This window comes from Cyanistes caeruleus, unplaced genomic scaffold (genome assembly GCF_971803275.1).
Source record: "Cyanistes caeruleus unplaced genomic scaffold, bCyaCae1.hap1.1 HAP1_SCAFFOLD_101, whole genome shotgun sequence".
Lineage (NCBI taxonomy): Eukaryota > Metazoa > Chordata > Aves > Passeriformes > Paridae > Cyanistes > Cyanistes caeruleus.
In genome coordinates, this window is record NW_028255903.1 from 387,671 (window position 1) to 411,368 (window position 23,698).

Consider the following 23,698-nt stretch of genomic DNA (forward strand, 5'->3'; position numbering starts at 1 on the left):
ACAGGTTGCAGAGAAGCTGTGATTGTCTCACCCTTGGAAGGGTTCAAGGCCAGGTTGGATGGGGCTTGGAGCAAACTGGTCTAGGGGAAGGTGTCCTGAGTGTGCTGAGAGTTGGAACAAGAGGAGCTTTAAGGTCCCTTCCAAGCCAACGCATCCTGGGAGTCCATGGAGAGAAACTGTGAGTTTTCCTGAGATGCTGCCTTTGCAAGGACAAGTCCCAAACACCCCAGGGAGTTTGAAATGCCCTGAGCAGAACCCAGCTGTGCTTTCTCATAGGTTGTCGCGGCGGTGGAGGTGTCAGGGGTGCCGCGACTCCCGGGGAAGCGTTCCGCGGTTGGGCTGCCCGGGGCACAGACACATCCTCTGCCCGGCCAGTGATTTCAGCTCAGCTCAGCTCGGCGGCAGCGTGCAGGCGACACGGAGGGAGAGAGCAGAGCGCTGTGTGGCGTTCCGCAGAGAACTGGCCTTTATTACAGCCGGGCCCTCGGCGAAGGGAGCCAGTGACAGCAGCTCTCTGGAACAGGGAAAAAACTGGGGGATTTATAGGGGAGGAGAGGGGCGGGGGAAACTGGGATACAGGTATGGGGTGGGATGGCAGGGGAGAACAGCAATGGAGTGTAACAGTTTAACAGAACTAACTCAAAGATTGCTGGCAGTGATACTTTTCTCTCTCTTAGAGCAAAGTGCCTTGCCTCCAAGGGAGGGCCAGGATCTCTGAATTAGCTGATTTCCTGGCCCCCACAACTCCCCCTTCTTTACTTCTTAAAAAGGCATCTCCCAGAGATTTGGCTAATAACTTCTTAAAACAGGAAAACATACATAGGAAAATAATAATGATTAGGAAAACCCAAAAACTGTTTTTGAGGAGGGAGGCAACCCATCCTTTGAGTCCCCAGCTCCCAAAAAGGTCTTCAGACCACTGGGGCTCCTTTTCAGTCTGGAGTTCCTGGAGCGCGTGTTGGAGTCTCTGGATGCGGGCGTGAATGCCTTCGCTGGGGCAGGCAGGGTGACAGAGGGTTGGTGGCGCTGCCCATGGACAAGCACACGTGCTCTTGTTTGAGAGTCTTTGCCAGGGTGATCCACACGTTCTCGTGGGGCTGTGCTACTAGCCAGGCATCCACAGATGATGTTTTCAGGAGCATCCAGATGGTCAGGAACGTCAGGAACTCAAGGATGGTTTTGCTCTCCATTTTCTATAACAAAGCATAAAAGATTAGCTCTGACCTTTTTTTTGGGGGGAGGAATATTTTCTTTTTCCCCTTCCTCTCCTGTCTTCCCCCTCTTTCTAAAAAAAATAACTATAAGTGAGGAACGGGTATTGGGGATGAGGTGTTGTTTGCTGGTGGGGCTGTTTTGTGCATCGGGGACACATGACCAGACACCAGCAGCAGCACTGAGGTGCATTTTGGTGTAAATTGGCAATTTGGGTTAGGTAATGAGGGTAAGAAGGGAAGTTTAATAATTGATATGTAAATTATACAACAAGAGAGTATAAAACATGTTCAGCTCAAAACCAAGTGGGGTCAGATGTGGGTCTGTGTACCCCTGACACCCAGATCCCTTAATAAAGCACCTGCATATAATCATTCTGTGATTATGAGTGTTCCTGAATGCTAAAATTTCATCAGATTTTACTGGAATTTTGTGGGATATTTCTGGAATTTGGTGGAAATTGGAGGAGATTTTGTGAGATGTTTCTAGAATTCGGTAGGGTTTTGAGAAGATTTCTCTAATTTTGTGGATTTTTCTGGAATTTTGTGGAATGTTTCTGCAATTTTGTTGGATGTTTCTGGAATTTTGTGGGAATTTCTTGGAATGCTGTGGAATTTTCTGCAATTTTGTAGGATTTTTAAAAGACTTGAAGAATTTTGAGGGATTTTTCTTAGATTTTGTGGAAATTTGTGGAGATTTTGTGGGATTTTTCTTGAATTTTGTGGGGCATATAAATAATTTTGTGGGGTGTTTCTGGAATTTTTGGGGCTTTTCAAGAATTTTGAGGGATTTTTCTGGAATTTTGTGGAAACTGGAGGACATTTTGTGGGATATTTCCTGGAATTTGGTAAGGTTTTGAGAAGATTTAAGGAATTTTGTGGGGTTTTTTAGTATTTTGTGGATTTTTCTATTATTTTGTGGGATTTTGAGGAGATTTAAGGAATTTTGAGGGATTTTTGTGGTATTTTGAGGGATTTTGAAGAGATTTTCTAGGATTTTTTTGAGGTTTATGGAATTTTGTGGAAAATTTGTGGAATTTTGTGGGATTCCTGTGCAATTTTGTAGGAATGCAAGAAAATTTAAATAATTTTGTGGGACTTTTGTGGGATTCTTTAGGATTTTGAGGAGATTTGAGGAATTTTGAAGGGTTTTTGTGGAATTTTGTAGGATTTTGTGAGATTTATGGAATTTTGTAGAAATTTTGTGGAATTTCATAGAAATTTGTGGAAATTTATGGGATTCATCTGGAATTTTGTACGGATTTGAAGAGATTTAAATAATTTTGTGGGCTTTTGGATTTTGTGGGATTTTGTGGGACTTTTATGAAAAATAATTTTGTGGGATTTTTGTTGAATTTTGTGGGAATTTTGTGGATTTTCCTTGCATTTTTAATGGAATTTTTGGGGATTTTTGTGGGATTATTAAAAAATTTAACTAGTTTTGTGGGATTTTTGTGGAATTTTGTTGGATTATTCAAGAAATTTAGAGTATTTTGTAGAATTTTTGTAAAATTTTGTGGGATTTTGAGGGATTTCTGGGAATTTTTAGGGATTTCTGTGGAATTTTTTGGATTTTGAGGAATTTTTGGAATTCTTGTGAAATTTTGTGCGGTTTGTGTGGAATTTGTTGGGTTTTTGAGGAGATTTTAAAATTTTTTTGAGGATTTCTGAGGAATTTTGTCTGATTTTGAGGAGATTTATGGGATTTCATGGAATTTTGTGGGATGTTTCTGGAAATTTGTGGGACTTTGAGGAGATCTAAATAATTTTGTGGTATTTCTGTAAAATTTTGTGGGATTTTGAGGAGATTTAAATAATTTTGTGGGATCTTAGTGTAACTTTTGCAGAATTTTGAAAGATTTTTCTGGAATTTTGTGGGATTCTTGTGGAATTTTGTGGGATTTTGACGAGATTTGGGGAATTTTGTGGGATGTTTCTTGAATTTTGTGAGATTTTAAAAAGATTTAAATAATTTTGTGGGATTCTTGTGGAATTTAGTAGGATCTTGTGGAGGTTTATGGAATTTTGTGGAAAATTTGTAGTTTTGTAGAAATTTCGTGGAATTTTGTGAGATTCATCTGGAATGTTTTAGGAATTTGAGAAAATTTAAATGATTTTGTGGGATTTTTGTGGGATTTTGTTGGATTTTGAGGAGATTTAGGGAATTTTATGGAATTTTAGTGGGATGTTTCTGGGATTTTGTGGGATGTTTCTTGAATTTGGTGGATTTTGAGGAGATTGAAATAGTTTTGTGTGATTTTGTGGGGATTTATCGAATTTTGTGGAAATTTTCTCGGATTCTTATCAAAATTTGTGGGATGTTTCTGGAATTTTGTGGATTTTTTTCTGTAATTTTGTGGGATTTTTAGGAGATTTAAATAAATTTGTGGGATTTTGTGGAGATTTAGGTTGTTATTTTCTTGTGGTTTTAAAGCAGTAACTAAAAAAATTACTAGAAAACTCACTTATTTCTTGCTGTGAGATAGGGATTAGAACAAGAGCAAAACAGGCTTAAAACTTAAAAAGGAATAAAGAACGTTTATTAACAAATCTACAAGAATAAGAACACCAGAATAAACCTTCAGAAAACCCCTTTATCCCCCACTACCCAACCATTCTCTTGTTCACATGACAACATAGAGACAAAAAACATTGGAACTTTGATGTTTAAACCAATTCCTGCTAGAGTCTTTTCATCAGCATTTGTAGAGAAACAGAAGTCGTCTTCTGCTAATCTATGGAGTTTCTCACAAGAAAACTATTTCTGTTATAGCTTTCTATTTCTCTGGTGCCAGATGTCTGGAAATCTGCCATCAGATTTTCTCCTCCCATTTCACATCACTCTGAGGTGTGTATGGGCCATGAGTTTAGGGATGTCATTTTAAGGATGAGTTATTCAAAGGCAAAAGTTCTCTTCATCTCTCTGTGAACTCTACTGGAAAACAGTTTTCTCATTGCCCCCCAAGGCTTCAAATTTTCGCTTCACTCTGTTCCAGCACTTCACTGTATCACAATTACTCTACTTTTTACTCAAAATCCACCCTTTGAACACTCCATTCCTCCCTATATACTCTGTCATGAATTAAAGGAGTTTTTTCAGAACACTATTGTCCATCTCCATAGCTTAAACAGAAAAATATTTCAGATTAATTAAAGCATCTCCTTATTCTCTACCTCTTCTGAAGCTTAATTCTTTTCTTTACTGTCTCTTATAGTTTATAAAGTCTCTTTACATGTTGATTCCTCTCTTTTTCTCTCTCTGGGTAAAAGGATTAATCTGCAAGTCTCATCTGGGTAATGAAAAGGTTAAAATCTTGCCCAGGCTTTGTAGATGGTTCTGTGATCTCTGCCGGAGCAGCGGCTGGAGCTGTGTGCGCTGGAAGATTCTTCATGGCTGCTCTGGAGAGTGTGGTCACTGTCTCAGCCCGCCGCAGCTCAAGAGCTTTTTCTTTCTTTCCTGGGCAGTCTGTGGTGAATTCAGTCGCAGCAAAAAGTGCAGCCGAGCCAGGGAGCGGCCTGGCCCGGCCAGAGCCCGGGGCAAGCCCCGCAGGCCCCATCTCCCGGCTGGGAGCCGCGGCAGGCCCAGCCCAGCCCCTGCCCGGGCCGCATGGGCTGGGCCGGGGACGGGAAGCCAGCTGGAGCTCAGTTACCTTTCACAGCCAGCAAACCAAGAGACAAAGAAATTCCCAGCCTTAGGGCTTAAGCTGCTGTTCACAGCTTGATCTCACTTTGCAGTGCTTAAAACTGCTGTCAATTCTTAGAAATGGCCAGCTGTTGGCGAGGAGACAAACTCCCATCAGCCGCCAGCAGTTTGAACTTCCTTAGGTGTTTCTCTTTGTTTTCTTCATTGCCAATCTATCACAAAACCCGACCAAATTCCAGAAACATCCCACAAAATCCCCACAAATGCCACAAAATGCCAGAAAAATCCCTCAAAATTCTTCAGCTCTCCTCAAAATCCCACAAAATCCCATAAAAATCCCACAAAATTCCCTAAATCTTCTCAAAAGTCTACCAAATTCCAGCAACATCCACCAAAATGTCCTCAAATGTCAAAAAAAATCAAGAAAAATGCCCTAAAATTCCCTAAATATTTCCTTTATCCCACAAAATTCATGAAACATCTCACAAAATCTCCACAATTTTCCACAAAATTCCAGAAAAATCCCACAAAATTCTTGATACATCCCACAAAATTCCCGAAGAATCCCAAAAAATTACCTAAATCTTCTCCAAACCCTTCCAAATTCCAGAGACATTCCACAAAACCTACACAAAAATCCACAAAATTTCAGAAAAATCCTACAAAATTCCATAAATTTTCCCAATAGCCTAACAAATTCCAAAAACATCCCACAAAATCTACAGAAATGCCAATATTTTTGAAAAATCCTACAAAATTCCCACAGCTCCTCAAAATCCCAAGAAATTCTTGAAAAGCTTTAGAATATTCCAGAAAAAATCCTACAAAATTCTCTAAATCATCTCATTATCCAAAAAATTTCCAGAAACAACCCAGAAAATCTCCACAAATGTCAAAAAAATTCAAGAAAAATCCTACAAAATTCCCTAAATCTTCCCAGAACCATACCAAACTCCAGAAACATTCCACAAAATCTAAACCAACTCCCAGTATATCTAAGAAAAATCTCATAAAATTCTTCAAGTCTCTTCCAAATCCCACAAAATTCCAGTGAAATCTGATGAAATTGTTGGCATTCAGGAACACAGATGATTTTTCCCCATGGCTGCTGTGGGGAGTGTGGCCATTATCTGAGCACAAAGCTGCAAGCTGCTATCTTTCCCTGCCTTTAGTGGCAGCCTGTGGTGAAACTGAGCAGCGGCACAAAGTGCAGGCCAGGCAGGGAGCGGCCTGGCCCGGCAGCCCCGCTGTGCAAGGCCCAGCCAAGCCTCTGAGAAGGGGCTCCTGGCACTTGCCAGTCTCCATCCTCCCCGGGAAGCGCAGAGCTGCGGCCAGCCCCGCTCCCCTCCCGTGGCCTTGGCTGGCCTGGGGGGAAGGAGGCTGAAGCCGAGCCCTGCTACCTCTTCAAAAGGCGCAAAGCAAAGAGAGCCAAGAGAAATTGCCGGCCTTAGGGCTTCAAGTGCTGTTCCCAGCTTGATGGCACTTTGCAATGGGCAAAACTGCTGGCACTTCTCAGCAATGGCCTCTTATGGGCCAGGAGAAAAACTCCTCTCGGCCTCCAGCAGCTTCAACTTCCTTAGGTGTTTGTTTTTTGAAATGTCAGTCCATCAGACGTGGGATTTTGAGAAAATGTAGGATATTCTGTGGTATTTTTGTGGAAGTTTTTGGAATTTCTCTGGAATTTCTTGGGACTTTTTTGGAATTTTGTGGATTTTTTCTGGAATTTTGTGGGATTTTGAGAAAATGTAAAGTATTTTGTGGGATTTTTTCTGGATTTTTGTAGATTTTATGAAAATTTGAAGAATTCTGTGGCATTTTTGTAGAATTACATGGGATTTTGTGGAATTCTTGGGATTTTTGTGTCATTTTATCAGATTTTACTGCAATTTTGTGGAATTTTTTTTTTTAATTCTGTGAGATTTTTCTGTAATTTTATCAAATTTTACTGGAGTTCTGTGGAATTTTTCTGGTATTTTGTGGAATTCTGAGAAAATTTAAATATTTTTGTGGACTTCTTGTGGAATTATTGTAGGGTTTTTTTGAATTTTATGCAATTTTGAGAAAATGTAGGGAATTTTGAGGAATTTTGAGGCGATTTGTGAAACCATGGGATTTTTCTGGAACTTTGAAGGCTTTCCTGGAATTTTGTGGATTTCTTCTGGAATTTTGAGGGTTATTTCTGGCCGTCTGTGGAAACTAGAGGAGATTTTGTGGTATAGTTCTGGAATTTGCTGGGATTTTGAGTAGATTTAGGGAATTTTGACCAGTTTTTCTGGAATTTTGTTTGAATTTGAGTTAATTTAGAGAATTTAGTTAAGGTTTTTTGTCGAATTTTGTGGATTATTTGTGGAACTTTTTGAATGTTTTCAGGAATTTTGTGGCATTTTCTGAAATTTTGTGGGATTTTGAGGACATTTCAAGAATTTTGAGGGATTTTTGTTGGATGGAGTTTGGAGTTTAGTTGTGGGAATTTGAGGAGATTCAGGGAATTTTGTTGGTTTTTTTGTGGAATTTTGTGCATTTTTTCTAGAATGTTGTAGGATTTAATAAAAAATTAAAGAATTATGGGATTTTTCATTAATTTTTGTGGAATTCTTCTGGAATTTTGTGGATATTTTCTGCAATTTTGTGGAATTTTTCCTGCAATTTGTGGGATTGAAACAAAATTTAGGGAATTTTGTGGGATTTTTCCGCCATTTTGTGGGATTTTGGTGGGAATTTTGTCAGATTTTACTGGAATTTGGTGGGATTTTTTTATTAGTGGAGAAGACAATGGATATTTTGCCAAACCTCCTTTCAAACAACAATACATCGATCAGCACAACAGAAAAGAGGAAAAGAAAATCTTCCCCAGTTAGAACAGAGCCTGAGTCCCACCATTTTCCCCTCCACTTTCATTTCTTTTCTACATTTAGAGGCAAACCTTTCATCTCCAAAAGCTTCCATCTCTCACTTCCTGATGCCGTTTGCCACCCTTTAGCCTCGACCCCCACGGATCTGAGTGCTGTCCATGTGGGGCTGGGGATGCTCAGCCTGGAAAGAGAAGGGGCTGGGGAGGCCTCCCTGCAGCTCTAGGAAAGATGGGCACAGAGAGGAGAAGGCTTTCAACTGCAGGAGTGAGATTGAAGTTGGATCTAATGCAGCTGCTCTTTTCCACTCAGGCTGCTGGGCCACTGGCCCAGGCTGGGCACAGAGGCTGGGGATGCTCCATCCTTGGCAACATCCAAGGCCAGCTGGGAGCAGGGCTCTGAGCAACCTATTCTGGGGGAAGATTGCTCAGCTTGGAACAAGATGGTCTTTAGGGTCCCTTCCAAGCCCAAGCACCCAGGGATTCCATCATTCTGGCATCTCCCTTGTCCACTTCAGCCTGGGCCTGGGCTCCTGGCACTGATGTCACAGTGCACGCTCCAGCTAGAACTTCCAGCATCCAGCAACGGCCACAACACAACCCTTGGCTCCTTGTGTCAGCACGCTCTTCACCCTGCTCCAGGCCTACCCCTGTCACCTTGTTGTCACCTGCTCCCTCATACCCCCAGCAGTCCCAAAAGCTCCCCGTTGAGTGCATTTTGCTCTCCATCCCTGCAGGATGTCTGCATTTGCTCCAAAGAAGGTATGGTACCATTCCACGGAGGTGGACAGCCTGCAGCTGCCTGGCTGGGCTGGAGCTCTGTGGGATAGTGTGGGAAAAGGACCCCACTGGGAGATTTTGCTACCTCTGCAGGCTGGCACAGACACAGAGGAGGAGATGGAGGTGGATACACAGATGGATACGGACAAGAAAATGGAAGTGGATGGAGAGAACACCAGAGAGGAAGAGATGGATGTGGATGTGACAGAGGAAGAAATGGAGGTGGACGTGGAAGACAGTATTGAGGAGATGGAGATTGATATGGAAGACGAGGAGGAGGACATGGTGTTGGGATGAAGACCCATGCCAGCAGCAGAACAGGCAGGTGCTCCCCACAGTCAGAGTGGGTCCCCTGCTGCCAGCCTGGGGCTGGGCTGGGCACTCCCTGCTCAGGGACACGCTAGCCCATGCACTGGATTCTGGTGGCCATCCCTGGCCTGGCCTGGGCTTGCTTTGGGCCACACAAGCCCTGTTCCAGTGCCTGGGCCACAGCCCCCAGCCCCAGCCAGCCTCACTTCTGGCAGCAGAGTCCCACTGTGCCAGTGTCCCAGCCTGGCAGCACAGGGAACACCCCTCCATGCCTGACTGCACTGACCGTGCTACTTGTTTTTCTTCCAGGACTGAGGCACATCCCGGACACAGATGCCACTCTGCTGTATATACGTTTTACAGTTGTTGTGTTCTGATAGACATTTTAGGGTTTGCTGTAGTGTTCTGTAAATACATTTCATGTAGTTTTGTTAGATATGTTCTTAGGTAAATAGGTTCTATAGTTTATTGTTGTTGTTGTTGTTACCAAGGCTTGGATGTCCCTGCGGGAGCTGGCACAGCCACCCCAGGAGTGGGCTCCCTGTGCACAGGGGTCCCACTGTCAGAGCTCACCCTCTCCTTGCAGTTTCTCTGCACACACTTGGTAGCTGGAGGGGCAAATCCCAGTGGGCCCTGTCGCATGGCATCCCACATGGGAGCAGGGCTCAGCCTCATCCATGGCTCTTCCCTGGCTAGCCCCAGGGCTAAGGAGGCTGCACGGGGCTGCGGGCAGCCTGCTTCCTGGGCACCCTGAGGGGCTGGAGCCAGCCTGGAGGGAGCCTCAGCACAGGGGCCTCTGGCCCACATGCACCAAGATTTCCTTTGGAAACCCCCTCTGTCACCACACTCTACTACAAGCACAACATCAATTGTTCCTTCTAGTTAAAGGGGAGACCTTAATTGGCACAAATTTGTCCCTTGGACTTTCTAGCCCAGCAAATGTCAGCACTTGTAATCCCTGTTCTGCACTCCCTGCTCGGGCACCAAAACATTGGAACCTGCCAGAACATCTTGAATTAGCACCAACCTGCAGAGAGCTACAGGGGGAGAACCTACCCCCAACCACACAGGGACATTGATGGGCTGGGGCAGAGCTGAAACTAAAGTATTTTAATGCCAAGAGACAGGATTTCTTATTGCTGAATTCATTCTCCCAGGACAAGAATGAAAGCTTTCAGTCTCCTCACCTGCCACACGTCTATTGCCAAGGTTTGCTTCTGGGTTATGACTGATTTTTATTCATCTCTTCACAACTCTGATGCTCTTCCTGCCTAAGGTGCAGAGATGATATTTCAGCTATTTCAGAGCCAGGTGAGCTCAGCACAGCTTGTGCAACACGCAGAACTTCCAGACCCACAGATTCAGGCCATGCAAACTGATACTTTTTCATCTCTGTGCAAAGATCACTGCAAGGATGTCAGTGATGTACCACACACTGCTCAGAGCTGTCCCTTCTATCCAGCTCTCCCCAGTCACTTCACACACTTCACTCCAAGCACTTTCTGATAGAGTTCAGTAGCACATGGGATTTCATCCTGGCTTTTCTTCCTTTTCTCCTGAGCTGTCTCCAGACACAGTGTGTGGGCACTGCAGCAGCATGAACGTGGCACCTCCCTGACACTGAGATTCATGTCACAACTTTTCATCCAAAGGAGCAAAGAAATGATTCCCACTGGCTCCCACACGGCTCCCTGGCAACTTTGTGCTGCTGCAGCTCCAGCACCAGCCCTGGTGCACAGCAATTTCAGGAGGAGACACACCAAAGGAATCAGCCATTCCCAGAGAAGAAACATCTGTTTGCATGGCCCAAATCCCCACAACACTGCAGACTGTGCTGACCCTGCACACTCTGCATTTGCACTTCAGCCTCTGTGCCTCACTTTTCCTCTCACTAAAGTCCCCCCAGTTTCCCTCATGCTTACATTCCCAAGAGAATTCAAAGCAGCATTAGGAGCAGGGAGAGATGATGGGAGCTGTCCCAAGGCTCAACAAAATTTCTCAGGCCTGACAATTCTAGCCAAGGACAGAGGAAAAACCTGCATGGAAGAGGTGTGAAATCAAAGCAGTCATCAAATTTAGGTAGAATGAGAGAAGTTGAAGAGGTTTTCAATGTTTGCAACAAGATTAGCAGCTCCAGGCACAGGAGGGATGCGACATTTTCCCCACTGTAACAACTCTGGGATGCAAATTGCATCTCAAATCCTTCTCCCCAGCTCTGGGACTTGTTCAGCCGCCAACATGGTGCTGAATTTTTCAAGCAAAGTGGAAGCTGGTCAGAGAGGTGGCTTGCAAATAAAAATCACAAAGGACAGCTTGGAAGTAGCAGCCAGAGCCAAGAGAGGCAGAGCCTGGCCCTGGGGTGCAGCACAATGTTGTGGTTTAGATTTGCTAATTTCGTTTCCCGGCCAACGCACCAAATAAATGTCATGGTTTTAAAGCAGTAGCTAAAAAATTACTAGAAAACTTACTTACTTCTTGCTGTGAGATGTGGATTCGAACAAGGTCAAAACAGGCTTAAAACTTAAAAGGAATAAAGAAAGTTTATTAACAGAACTACAAGAATAAGAACACCAGAAGAACTTCCAGAAAACCTCTTTCTCCCCCACTACCCAACCATTCCTTTGTTCACATGACAACATAGAGACAAAAAACTTGGAACTTTGGTGTTTAAATCAGTCCCATATCTTGTTAGAGTCTTTTCATCAGAACTTGTAGAGAAACAGAAGTCTTCTTCTGCTAATCTATGGAGTTTTTCACACAAAAACCATTTCTGTTATAGTTTTCTATTTTCCTGATGCCAGCTGCCCAGAAATCTGTCAGCAGTTCACTCCTCCCATTTCACATCACTCTGAGGTGTGTATGGGTCAATGAGTCTTGGGATGTCATTTTTAAGGATGAGTTATTCAAGGGCAAAAGTTCTCTTCATCTGTCTCTGTGAGCTTCTCTGGAAACAGAAGTTTGCTCTTTGCCTCTCAAAAGGCCACAAATCTTCAACTAATACTTCTCCCTCTGTTTCAGTATCTCACAGCATCACAATTACTCCACCTTTTGCTTTAAATCCACCCTTTGAACACTCCATTCCTCCCAATATACTCTGTCATGAATTAAAGGAGCTCTTTTTCAGAACACTGTTGTCCATCTCCATAGCTTTAACAGAAAAATATTTCAGTTTAATTAAAGCATCTCCTTATTCTCTCTTCCCCATCTAAAACTTAACTCTTTTCTTCACTGTTTTCGATGGTTTTATCATGTCTTCTTCATGTTATCTCTCTCTCTCATCCTTCTCTCTCTCTCAGAAAAAGAGTAATCTGCAAGTCTCATCCAGGTAGTAAAAGAGTTAAAGTCTTGGAAAGCTGCAGATGTTGATGGTGTCAGGTTTCAGTCCAGCAGCAGAAACTGCAAACCAAGCCAGGCCGGCCGGCTCCGTTTCTCCCCCCCCCGCCCTCTGCGGCCTTGTCCGGCCTGGAGGGGGGAGGAGGCCGAGACAGAGCCTGTTACCTCGTCAGAAGCCAGAAACCAAAGAGAACAAGAGAGCCCTGGCTTTACATCTCAAGGTGGTGTTCACAAGTTGATCTCACTTTTCAATGGTCAAAACTGCTGTCAGTTCTTAGAAATGACCAATAATTGGTCACAAGAAAAGACTCCCATCAGCCTCTCGCAGCTTCAACTTCCTCCCAGCTCCCAAAGCTGTCTTAAAGGTAAAGTCACCCCATGACACACCTGTCTTCCAAAACAAAGACAGATGGGGAGTTTCTCCATCTTCCTTACCTTTGCAGGGCCGGTAGAGGTCTTGGTTCCCCATGTTCTTTTTGTGGGGCTTTTTGTGTCTGTCCCCCTCCACTATGGGGGGCTCGAGTTGTGTCTGTGCCCCTCCGACTTAGGGGGACAGGGGATATTTGCTGCCCCCTTTCTGCTTCTGGGAAGCCTGTGCGGGCTCTTTGTCCCTCTCTGATTTGGGGGGTGCCAGTGTTGTCACCATCCTGGCAGCCCCCAACCGCTCTTTGACCTTTTCCAGACCAAGGGTGTTCTCTGTCCCGTTGCAATTTGCGGGGCTGGCACAGCCACAATTCCCCTCCTCTTTGGGGGGGCTGGCAGTCTCCCCTTCCCACTCGCACTTGGGGGCTACTCTGGGCTACATTAATCTCTTATTTTGGGGGGGCTGGGTATTTATCTCACTTCAGTTTGGGGGGCCCAGGGATCGTCTCCATCCTCCTCCAGTTTTGTGGGGCCTGGGAGTAGTCTCTGCCTCTCACCGATTTGGGGGGACTGGTGCAGGCTCCACCCCCCTCTGATTTTGAGGGACAACCTGGAGGAAAGGCATCAAAAGCTTGACAAAGGCTGAAGGGAACGCTCTGATTACCCCTTTTGCCAAGAGGTTCCCTTAGCTGAAGTTGCTAACAAGGACCAGACTCGCCAGCCCACAGTGGCTTTTGGGTTGTTTTATTTCCTGGGCCCTCAGTCCTGCGTGGGACACGGGAACTGGGTGCTGCAGAGGCTGCGGCAAGGCATCAGAAATGCCCGCCCAACACCCAAGGATGGTAGAAGATCTGCTCCAGCACTGGCCGATCCATGGGGTGCTTGGACAAACACCAGCGGATCAGATGTTGGCACTCTGGGGAGAGAAGGCAGAAAGCAGCGCTCACTTGCAGAAGGCTCCTGCCCAGCTGCTCCCGGTGCCTGCAGAAGCCGGGCCACGCTGCGTGTGCTCGGAGCTGCCCTGGGCGGGAGAGCGGCACGGCAGGATAAGCCGTGGCCTTGATTGGGAGGTGGCCCCTGCCTGGACCCACCACCGCTGTTTGGCATCCCCGGGCCCGCCGTGCTGGGCCTTGCACGCTGAGCCCACGCCCGCTGCCTGCAGCCACATCCCACCCTCAGCCCCGGCCATATCCCTGCTTGCCACAGCCCGCTCTGTCCCGCTGTCCCCGCTCACTCACCAGCTCGTCCCACGGCAGGACCGTGTCCTGGGCCACGCACTTGATGGCCACCTGGCAAGCCGTGGAGAGAGGCGGGCTGAGCTCAAGCCTGGCTCCAGGACACTTGCTGCTCCTCCACCTGCTCCTGAGATGGCTCCCCTGGATCAGGCTGGGCTCCCACTTGGACCTGTGGGCTTTCCCTGGCCATGTCAGTGGTCAGGGCTGCACCCGTGTTCTTGAGGTCCAAGGGTCCAAGGGAGCTGGGAGACCTGTCCCTGGGCTCTGCACCTTCTGCAGGCTGACAGGTCTGGCTGAGCCTCTCTGAGGGATGGAGGCTGTCAGAGATAGCGGAGGCTCCTGGCACCATGGACATTCTCTGACAGCCCGAGCTTCTTGCATGGGTGGCAGGTGTTTTCTGCTGTGCCATCCTTGCAAGGGTTGAGGCTCTCCCAGGGATGGTGAATCTTGCTGGGAGCAGCCTCCTGAAGGGATGGCGGCTTCTGGAGAAGCTGGGTGAACCACAGCAGGACACGTGGCCTCACTTCATCAGCTTCTCCAGTTCTTTCCACATTGCCTGCCACATCCCAAAGAAGAGCGGCACAAATGTCCCGTTGTGTGCCCAGTGCTGGATCATCACTTCCTGCAGCTCTAGGGCCACTGCCACGCAGGGACTGCAGCTGCAGGAGCTCTCCAGAGGGCTTGCGGGAGCACCTGGCCACTTGTGAAGGGTCGCCCGAGGCCTGGAGAACCTGGGAGCTGCAGGGGCTGCTCGGTTCCTCCATGAGCCTCTGGGCCTAACCCTGGGGTGCTTCCATCTCCTCCTCGTCTGCTGTCTCCGTGGTTTCCAGTGGCCAATGGCCCACCAGCCACAGCAACCAGCAGCAGGACAAGTGCAGGCATCGGGATGCCACCGTCACACATGGCTACGGCACGTCCCATGGTGACTGCACTGGCAGCTGCGGGGGCTGGCCCTGTTTATATAGGGCTGGCGTGGTGATGTCACAGTGCTGTGGCCAGGACAGCTGTGTGACATCATGGCCCTGCATCACCCCAGTGCTCAGCTCCTTTGTGACATCACGGCCCCACCCAATTCAAGGATCACACAACTGGCTCATCCCTGAAGATGAACATGGCCAGGAAAAGCCTGGAAATAAGAACCGGAGCTCAGCCCCTTGCAATGAATCCTTCCCTGGAGCAAGTGGCAGCACATCAGGAAGAGTGCTGCTGCCACCTGTGTCAAGCCCCAGCTCCCAGAATGCTGCAGCTGCACCAACTTCAAACAACCACTACTCTGTGCTGGAGAAGATCCCCCAGAGACAAAGGGAGGTGAAGTTCCTCTGTCTCTGGGGAGATCTCCTGAAATGGCTGGCGAGGACTGCAAGAGTTTTTTCTTAGCAGCTCACCAACTTCTGCAGAGCCTCTGTTGTAAATCAATCAGGATATTCCAAAGAGCGCTCATTCTTGTCCCACTGCTCTGGTTTTGACTGCCATAGGGTTCCTTTCTTCCCAATAGCTGGCACATGCTGCGTTTGGATTCAAGATGGGAATGCTGTGGTTCACTCAGGGGTGGTTTGTTTTCTGCTGAGGAGGGCTTGCCCTTTTCCAGGACTTTGCAGTGTCCCTTGGTATAATGCATGTTTTCCACTGGGAAGGGATGGGTGAGATGCAAAGAGGGATGGAAAGAATGCATTAGAAAACCTGTACAGTGTCTGTGTCCGTGTTTGTCAGGTGACCATCCACATCCTGGAAGGGGATGATTTAATTTCTATATTTTTTTAATAAATGTATTTAACAAGTCAATTTTTATTGTGCCTCACATTTTTGGCCACCTTCACCTCCAGCTGAGCTTTCACTGCACCAAATTTCTTGCTACAGTGGCAAGAAGCATCTCTGTATTCTTCTCCTGACCTTCATTCCTTGTCCTCTACCCGTCCCATCCCGCACCAGGGAGCGGGGACCTTCCTGGGGCAGATGCAGGAGGATATCCAGGACGGTCCTTGCCTGGGACGGGTGTCAAGGAGATCCAGGAGGGTTCAGTGTCCAGCTCTAAGTCCTGGGACACCCTGTGCCGTGCTCCTAACAGCCCCGATTTTCAGGAAGGAGCCACAGCAGCCTCCTGGCCATCCATGAATTTTTCTCCCAGGAATTCGCTGTGGAGCTTGTTTCTGTTTTCCTGCTCTTTGTGAGCTCCTGTCCACATGGCATGGAGCTGGAAGAGGTGGGGCGGGGGCAGAACACACAGCTGGGGAACTCTTGAGGGCTGCTGTGTTTCTGGCACCCTGCTTTCCTCCTCTCCTTTCGTGTAGCTGTGGGCCGGGACGGAGCATTTTTCTGCGGGAGCTCACGGTGCCCTGGATCCCTGCCCTGAAAGGGGAGAGCCTAGAGCCGGCATCTCTGCCCTGCCCCACGCAGCCAGGCTGTCCCACAGAGCTCCTGCAAAGCCCTGCTCCTGCCCGCCAGGGCATTAATTAGCGAGGTTTTAATGAGGGAGGAAGGAACGGCGTTCATTAGGGAGGGGAGGGCGGGGAGCCGCTCCGAGCCGAGGGGGCGAGGCCTGAGCGGGGGGCGGGGCCAGCGCTGAGGGGAAAAACGGCGGCAAAAGGCTCAGCCCTGCTGAGGGGAAACGTCGGGAAGGAGAAGACAGAGTGAAATTGTTGGGGAAAAGGGAGACACGCACCCCGAACGGTGGCTGGGGAAAGCTCCATACACTGCAGCCTGCATAGCCCAGCCCCAAACCCAGGGGAAGCCCTGGCTAAAATCCAGGATAAACAGTGCTGAGGATCCAAGGAATCAGAGCCATGATCCGTGTGGAGAGTGTCCCTGACAGGAGGAACGTAAATGGAAGTGAGCGAGGCTGGGGCAGGAGGGTCAGAGCGAGCAGAGAAGGGGGAGCCTCTGTCCATGGCAAGGCCCAGGGCAGCCCTGTCCCAGCAAGTGAGCAGGGAGCGGATCCTTGAGCTGCTGCACGTTTGTGCTGCCCTCGCTCAGCCGGGAACCCCCTCATTGCCCGGGGGGAGCTGGTGGCAGTGGGGAGTGGGAGAGGAAAGAAGCAGAACACAAGGATCTGTCCTACAGCCACGTGGACTGCAATGCCGTGTTCATGGGCTGTGCCAAATGGCTGCCCTGTTGGGAACAGAACCAGAAACCTCCACCAACATCCTAATTTACTGCTCTAGGGAAAGAAAAAATTCCCAACTTTAATTCCAGGGAGGATAATTTAATATCTCCTTGGCATCTGGAGATCTATTACCTGAATCCAGTCATGAGTTTCCTTCAGGTCTTCACCCTCAGGACCAGTTAAAAGACAGTGGGGTTAAACTCTTTCCCACTTGTTAAATCTGGATCATCCTGTTCTGTGAGGGACTTTCTTGGTTGCCACAGCCTTAACTTGCTGTGAGGCTTTAAGGATTAGAGAGCCTCCTACTCTCCTCACTTACCATTAAAGCCGTGGCTGCACAAGTTTACAAACAATGGGGCCACCTCTTGCCAAGTGGTCTAACATTTTAGAAAAAGGGGCCATTGGTCTTCAAGAACTGCCCTGTAGTGTTTTGCACTAGAACTCCTTTGGCCTGCTTCTGTTCAACACCCACATAAAATTCAAATTCTTTTTCCCTGTTTGGAAGGGCTAGGGCAGGTTCTTCAGTTCATCTGCTGTTTAAGACTTCAAAATTCTGACAGTAGTTTTGCCCATTGAAAAGTGACATCAACCTGTGAACACCACCCTTTAAAAGTTAATCCCGGGAATTTCTCTTTCTCTTTGGTTTCTCGCTTTTGAAGAGGTCACAGGGCTCCGGTTCATCCTCTCCCCGCCAGGCTGGACAAGGGCACGGGGGGAGCAGGGCTGGCCGGAGTTCTGCGGTTCCCGGCGGGGGATGGAGACTGTGAAGTGACAGGAGCCCCTTCCCAGAGGGAAGTACTCCCATCGGTACTACTGGAGTGCCCTGACTGTCAATCTTTGACTTCTTCAAAGGGTCATTGCTAAACAAAACCTTGGTTTTGCCTGCTGACATTGCTGGTCAGGCAGTGTCCTGGGAGATGCTCTTGATGGTTTCCTCTTTTCCTGGGCTTGGCACTGGAGGAGGTCCAGGCCCAGGTGATGCCACTGAAGGAAATGTGTCCTCATCCCAGGGACGCTCAACACGGACTCCCCCAGCCCCTCAGTGCCCCGCTGCTGGTCACAGCAGCCCCTGCCTGGCTCCTGCCACCCACACTCTGGTCAGCCCTGCCTGCTCCTGGACATGGGGCTCAGCCAGGGCTGGTGCTGTGTGGGCTTTGCTGGTGGTACCAGCTGGACACTGGGGTGAGAGCTCCATCTCTTTATTGGAACAGAAGAGCTGTGCTGGGCCCTGCCCTGGCAGGAGGGACCCACCTTCAGTCCAGGCCACAGAGCAGGGCGGGTCCCTTCAGGGACACAGGGCCTTGCTGTGGGTGCTGGCAGCATCTGCACAGCAGCAAGCTGGTAATGCAGCTGTGCCAGAGACAGTGGGCATGGGCATGGAGATGTGAAATGTGTGGTGCGGGTGTCCCTGAGGGAGGTGTTTGGCCTTTCTTGTGAAGCTGCAGAGGGGCACCTATTGAGAGAGGAGATGGCTGAGGTCCCAGCTGCAGCTAGCACACAGGGACCCTCCTGCACAGCGGGAGATTCTCACTGTGCTCAAAGATTCCCTCTGAAGCCTAAGAGGGGAGCTTGTCAGAAGTCCCGAAAAATATCTGGGGAAAGGTCTTAGGTTAGTTGTTGAGACTAGGTACAAATCTCCAGTGGGAAAAGAGCCTCTCCAGTAGGCTGGGTGTTTTGGGGTGTCTTAGTTCTTCCTAGAATAAAGATTACCAATTGAATGCAATTTCAGTTTTTATTCTAGAAGTGTAAAATGTTCCAAGTTTTTCTGAATTCTAAAACTACCTTGAAAAATCCAGAACTACTAAGGAAATAAGTAAAAAAATGTTTGTAGATTTCTTTCTACAAAAAATATTTCTAAATATTTCTAAAAGTTTCAAATTTCTAAGAATGAAAAGCAAAGACAAAATGGGGTCGCCTTTACAGAATTCTAAAACTAATTTGAAAAATTCTAAACGACTATGGAAATTGGGAAGACATATTTGGGGTTTACTTTCTACCAATAATAATTCTAAAGAGTTGTAAAAGTTTCTAATTTCTAAAAATGAAAAACAAAGTCAACATGGTGCCCCATGCCCGGCTGCTGCCTGCCCAGCCAAGGCTGTGGCCAGCCAAGCAGCTGTGCCAGTGCTGGTGGTACCAGCCAGAGCCCAGAGCAGAAGCCCAAAGGTGTTGCTCAAGCCCTTCCCTGGCAGGAGGGGCCCACATTCAGGCCTGGCCAGGCACCAGGGCCAGCACCTTCAGGGGCAGAGGGTCCTGTTCTGGGTGGTGGCGGCACAGCAATAAGCTGATAATGCAGCTGTGGCAGGGACAATGGACACTGGCTTGGAGATGGAGAATGACAGGTGCAGGTCTCCCAGACTAACGTGTTTGGCAGGACATCTGGAGGTGCAGAGGTGCTCCTGTGGAGAGAGGAGGTGGCTGAGGCCCCCAGCTGCCGCTGGCACGCAGGGACCCTCCTGCACAGCAGGGCCCAGAGCGGCCAAGGCTCCCCAGCACGGCTGGAGCTGCTGGCACAGCTTGGCCCAGCTGGACAGCTGCCCCTCAAGGCCCCGGTGAGCAGGGGATGGCTCTGGGCTGGGTCCCTGGCCAGGAGCGGGCCCCAGAGCGCCTCTGCCTTTCAAGGGCAATCTCGTCCCCGCTCTTTCTCCTGCCCACCTTGCTTTGCCTCTGCCCGCTGCTCCTGGGGCTGCTCTTGGCCAGGCAGCCTCAGTGGGAGCCAGCACTGGCTGCAGCCCCAGCGGGCTCCCCAGGACAAGGCCCAGCAATTAAGAGGCCAATTAAAGGCCTGGGCAGCAGCAGAACTCTTGGCAGAGTTATTTGGACAACCACTGACTATCTACAGGTCCACAGCAGCCTCACTGGGAATGTTTCTATTCTACAATAGACTTTCAAAAGAAGTTGTTTGAGGGAAAGGTGAACAAAACACTCACCGTTTTGTCTTCCAGCAATACCAGATTCCAACACCACATAAAACGAAGAAATGCACCAAAAAAATCAGGCCTGCCATTACTTCTGGCCAACAGCGTGTTCCCTGACAGAAACCTCTTCCGATGTCCTTCTGGGAATTGGGAACACGTGTTGTGGTGCTGGCTGCATCTGTGGGAGCAATGGGCAGTGAGAGCCCGTGCTGTGCTGCGCTGCTGAGCTGGCAGCATGGTGGGTATGTCCAGGATGTTCTCTGTTTCCCCCAGAGCTGGGGCCTGCAGGCACCTTGTTGGCCCTTGGCACAGGCTGTGCCACCCAGCAAAGCCCAGAAGGCCGGGAGCAGAGCCCGGGGGACAGCACAGCTGCTTGGGCAGTGGCTCCTTCCAGGGACACAGGCCAAACCCATCCCTGAGCCACTGCCACCCCTGACCCTCCCTTCTCCATGACATCTCCCCCAACCCAAGGGGACAGAGCCAGGCCCTGTCAGGGGCCAGTGCAGCCCCTGCCCAGTTGGGAGCCAAGGCTGGCTGTGGCCCTGGGCTCGTGGCAGGGCTCCCGCTCGGGGCTGCTCCTGTGCCTTGGGCCTCTGGGCACTCACGGCTACCTCTGGGAGCAGCTGCACTGGGATAGATGTTGGTGCATGAGTCCCATTTCCCAGGAGCTGGAAACGAGCTCCAGAGGCCTGGAAGCCGAGGTGCCTCCAGCTTTGGCTGCTGCTGGGTCATGCAAGGGCCAGCCCTAGGGGAAAAGCTGCTGGCACACAGCCCCGCCAAGGGCTGAGCCCAGCACAGCAATTACCTCCTGTGTCTGGGCCTGTGCCTGGCATTGCCTTCTTTCCTGCCAATGAGCCACTGCTTCCTCTGGGAAACGTCTCCACCTGCATGGTCTTTTGGTCCATCCCTTGAGAAAGGAAGAGGCACAGCTGAACCAGATGGAAAAGTTCTTGATTTGGGTGCTGGCATTTTCAGGACCTCATGCTTGTCAAATATGGGGATAAGGTTCAAAAAATGCCTTGGCTTTTGGGCCAGGGCCAGGGCCCTCCCTCCTCCAAAAAGCTGCCAATTCTGAGCAGTAGTGAGGGGATTGTGCAGGGTGAGGGCACACACGTGCACGGCTCTGTCCTGACACCTGCAGCGATGCTGCCCTGGCTGAGCTTTGGGCTCTGAGCTGGCAGCTCTCCCAGGGGGAAAGGCCTTCACCTACCCTCGCCATCTCCCAAAGCCTCAGTCCTGGACGTGGGTTGGGAAGCCAGATCACCTTCACCAAGAGGCTTGGCTGCAAGGAAAGGCAGGACAGAAGAGCTCCCGTGGATCTGTAGGAGATCCTCAGGCTCCCTGGGGCTGGCAAAGGAGCTGCACAAGGCACAGCCCTGGGCACAGCCCCTTCCCTCTCTGCTCCTCTCCGTGGCTGCACAGAGCACACGGAAGGAGACACTGGCATTGCACATGGGAAGAAGATTGACAGCTAAATGCTCCTTTCTCCCACTGACAGCGATGCTGTGGGATCACTCAGAGCTCCAGAAGGGAGCAGGGCAAGGCTTCCAGAATCCTTCAGCCCTGAGATTATGTTAAGGCATATGGCACATGAGTGAGCTCTTGCCACCTTGACATTATTCCATCAGGAAAAGCACATTGAGAACTTGCCTCCAGCATTCTCCAAGTCTTGCCAGCTGTCATCTAGCTGGGCTTCCAGATAATCCATGTCCTGATCCCAGTCTAGAAGCCAGTACAGATCAGAACCACGTCCATGGTGCGCTGGGATCCACTTCTGCCTTGGGGTAGTGGGCACTGCAAGGGGTTTGGGTTAGATCGTGAGTACCAGATGTCGATGGACATGGCCAAAGCTGCAGAGGGGCCTGGGGAGCTCTGGGCTGGATCCTGGTCACTCTCCACCCTCTTTGCAGGCCCTGTGCAACATCCCTGGTGGGGGGTGACAGGGCCAGAGCAGGGGTCCTGGCTGCTGAGACAAAGGAGAAGGCTGAGGGACATGGACCCACCTTGTCCTCCCTGCAGCATTTCCTTCAGCATTTGCGGAGTGATTTTGGATGGCACATGGAGTTTCTGGTGTCCTGCAGCTTTGTTCTTTCCACTTGGAGGACCTTAAGAGAAAATAGTTCCCCTTTGCAGGAATGGATCCCAGAAAACCAGTGCTCAGCCTGTGGGGTCAGGAGGGACACACCACTCACCCCTGCGATGGGAGCCGGGCTTGCGTACAGTTACCAACCCAGGAGCTGGGAAAGTCCTCCCTGCAGGCACATCTGTAACTCAACAGCCACAGGAGCTTCTGTCACCTCTGCTCATCTGCACAGGCAGCACTGAGCCACGGGAGAGGTGAGGGGAACGTGATGGGCGAGGGCACACACGTGTATGTCTCTGTTTTGATACCTGCAGTGGTGCCAGGACATTGAAACTGCTTATTCTGCCAGGAAAGGACCATTGAGAACTTACCTCCAGCATTTCTCAAGTATTTCAAGCCATCATCCAGCAGGGCCTCTGGATAATGCAAGTTGTGATTCCAATCTAGAAGGGAGCCCAGATCAGAACCCTGCCATGGTGTGCTGAGATCCCCTTCTACTTTTGACAACTGGGCACTGCAAGGGTGTCGGGTAAGACCCTGGGTACCAAATGTTAGAGGACAATGGCCAAAGCTGCACAGGGGCCAGAGGACCTCTGGGTTGGTGTCTTGTCACTCTCCAAGCTCTTTGCAGTCCCTGTGCAACATCCCTGGAAGAGGTGTCTGTATGGATGCTAAATCTGAACCACAGTGCCTGTACAAATTGCAGGCCGCATGGCTCCTCCGGCTGCCTGAGAAAGTATCCTGGGAAAAATATGAGAAGGAATTAAAACAATTCTCAGGGACACTAAACAGCCTTGCAGGTGTTGTTTTGCAGTCTCTTGTTTTCCCTTGCAGGAGGGAGTCAGAGGGGTAGAGTGCCCCTGACCAATGATGGTGATGTAGCACTTTGTTAACCAATAAGAGTTTCCTTTCTGTACTTTCCACGTATCTGTCTATAAGACAGGCCTGAAGCAATAAACTAAGGAATTCTCATGTTGTGACTCCCCTGAGAGTCCCGTGTCGTTCTTTCTTGCCGTTCCCAATTGGAACGACATCTGGTGACCGCCGACGTGAAGTTGAAAAGACCCCCAAGGTCCGGTAACCCGACGTAAAGTGCAGCCGACCCCCGAGGTCAGAAAGCAACCGACGTGACTTCTGCTAATCCCCTGAGGGTAAGCAGCGAGCGGGAAAAAGCCAGCCCTTCCCCCTAGAGGGGTAAGTGGAATTCTTCCGGGCTTCCCTAGAGGAAGCTGGTTCTGGAAACCAACGGGATAGTGGAGCCCTGCCGGTGAGCGGGCTTGGAATGGCCTATCTTGGTGAAGCAGAGCTCAAAATCCCGGGTCCGAGCCATTAGCGTGTGCATAATTGCATTCGCGGAGCCGCCAAGATAAAGTCCTCATAATAGGGAACTGTACTTCAGCTGATGAACAGCTTGCCTACCTTGCATGGCAGGATGCCCTGCCCTGCATGGGACTCAGTGTTTCTGAAGATGCCATGCGTGCTTTATTTCAGTGGGTGAAAGAGCAAGGTTTTGATATAACTATGGACAATGCCTTTGATCTCGAGACTTGGTCGTCGATAGGTGACTATTTATGGTCGGAATTGACTAACGGAGATACCAGCGTGGGTGGCCTGGCGGCCACCTGGGGAGCGCTTTTTAAAGCGCTGAAACGGAGCCAGTCTGAGGACAGTGAAACTGGGAGGAGAAACTTTGATGCCGAAAGTTCCTCCGTTGTACAAGATAAGGGACCGGGAGATGAAACCGTAGATGAGCTGCATAGTGCTCTTTTAGCTCTGCCCAGACCTTCAGATGACTTTAACGGCGAGCGGGAGCAATCTACAGCCCGAAAATCTCCCTCTCCAGAGAGGTTTGAGCGGCCGCCATCTGCGGAGCTT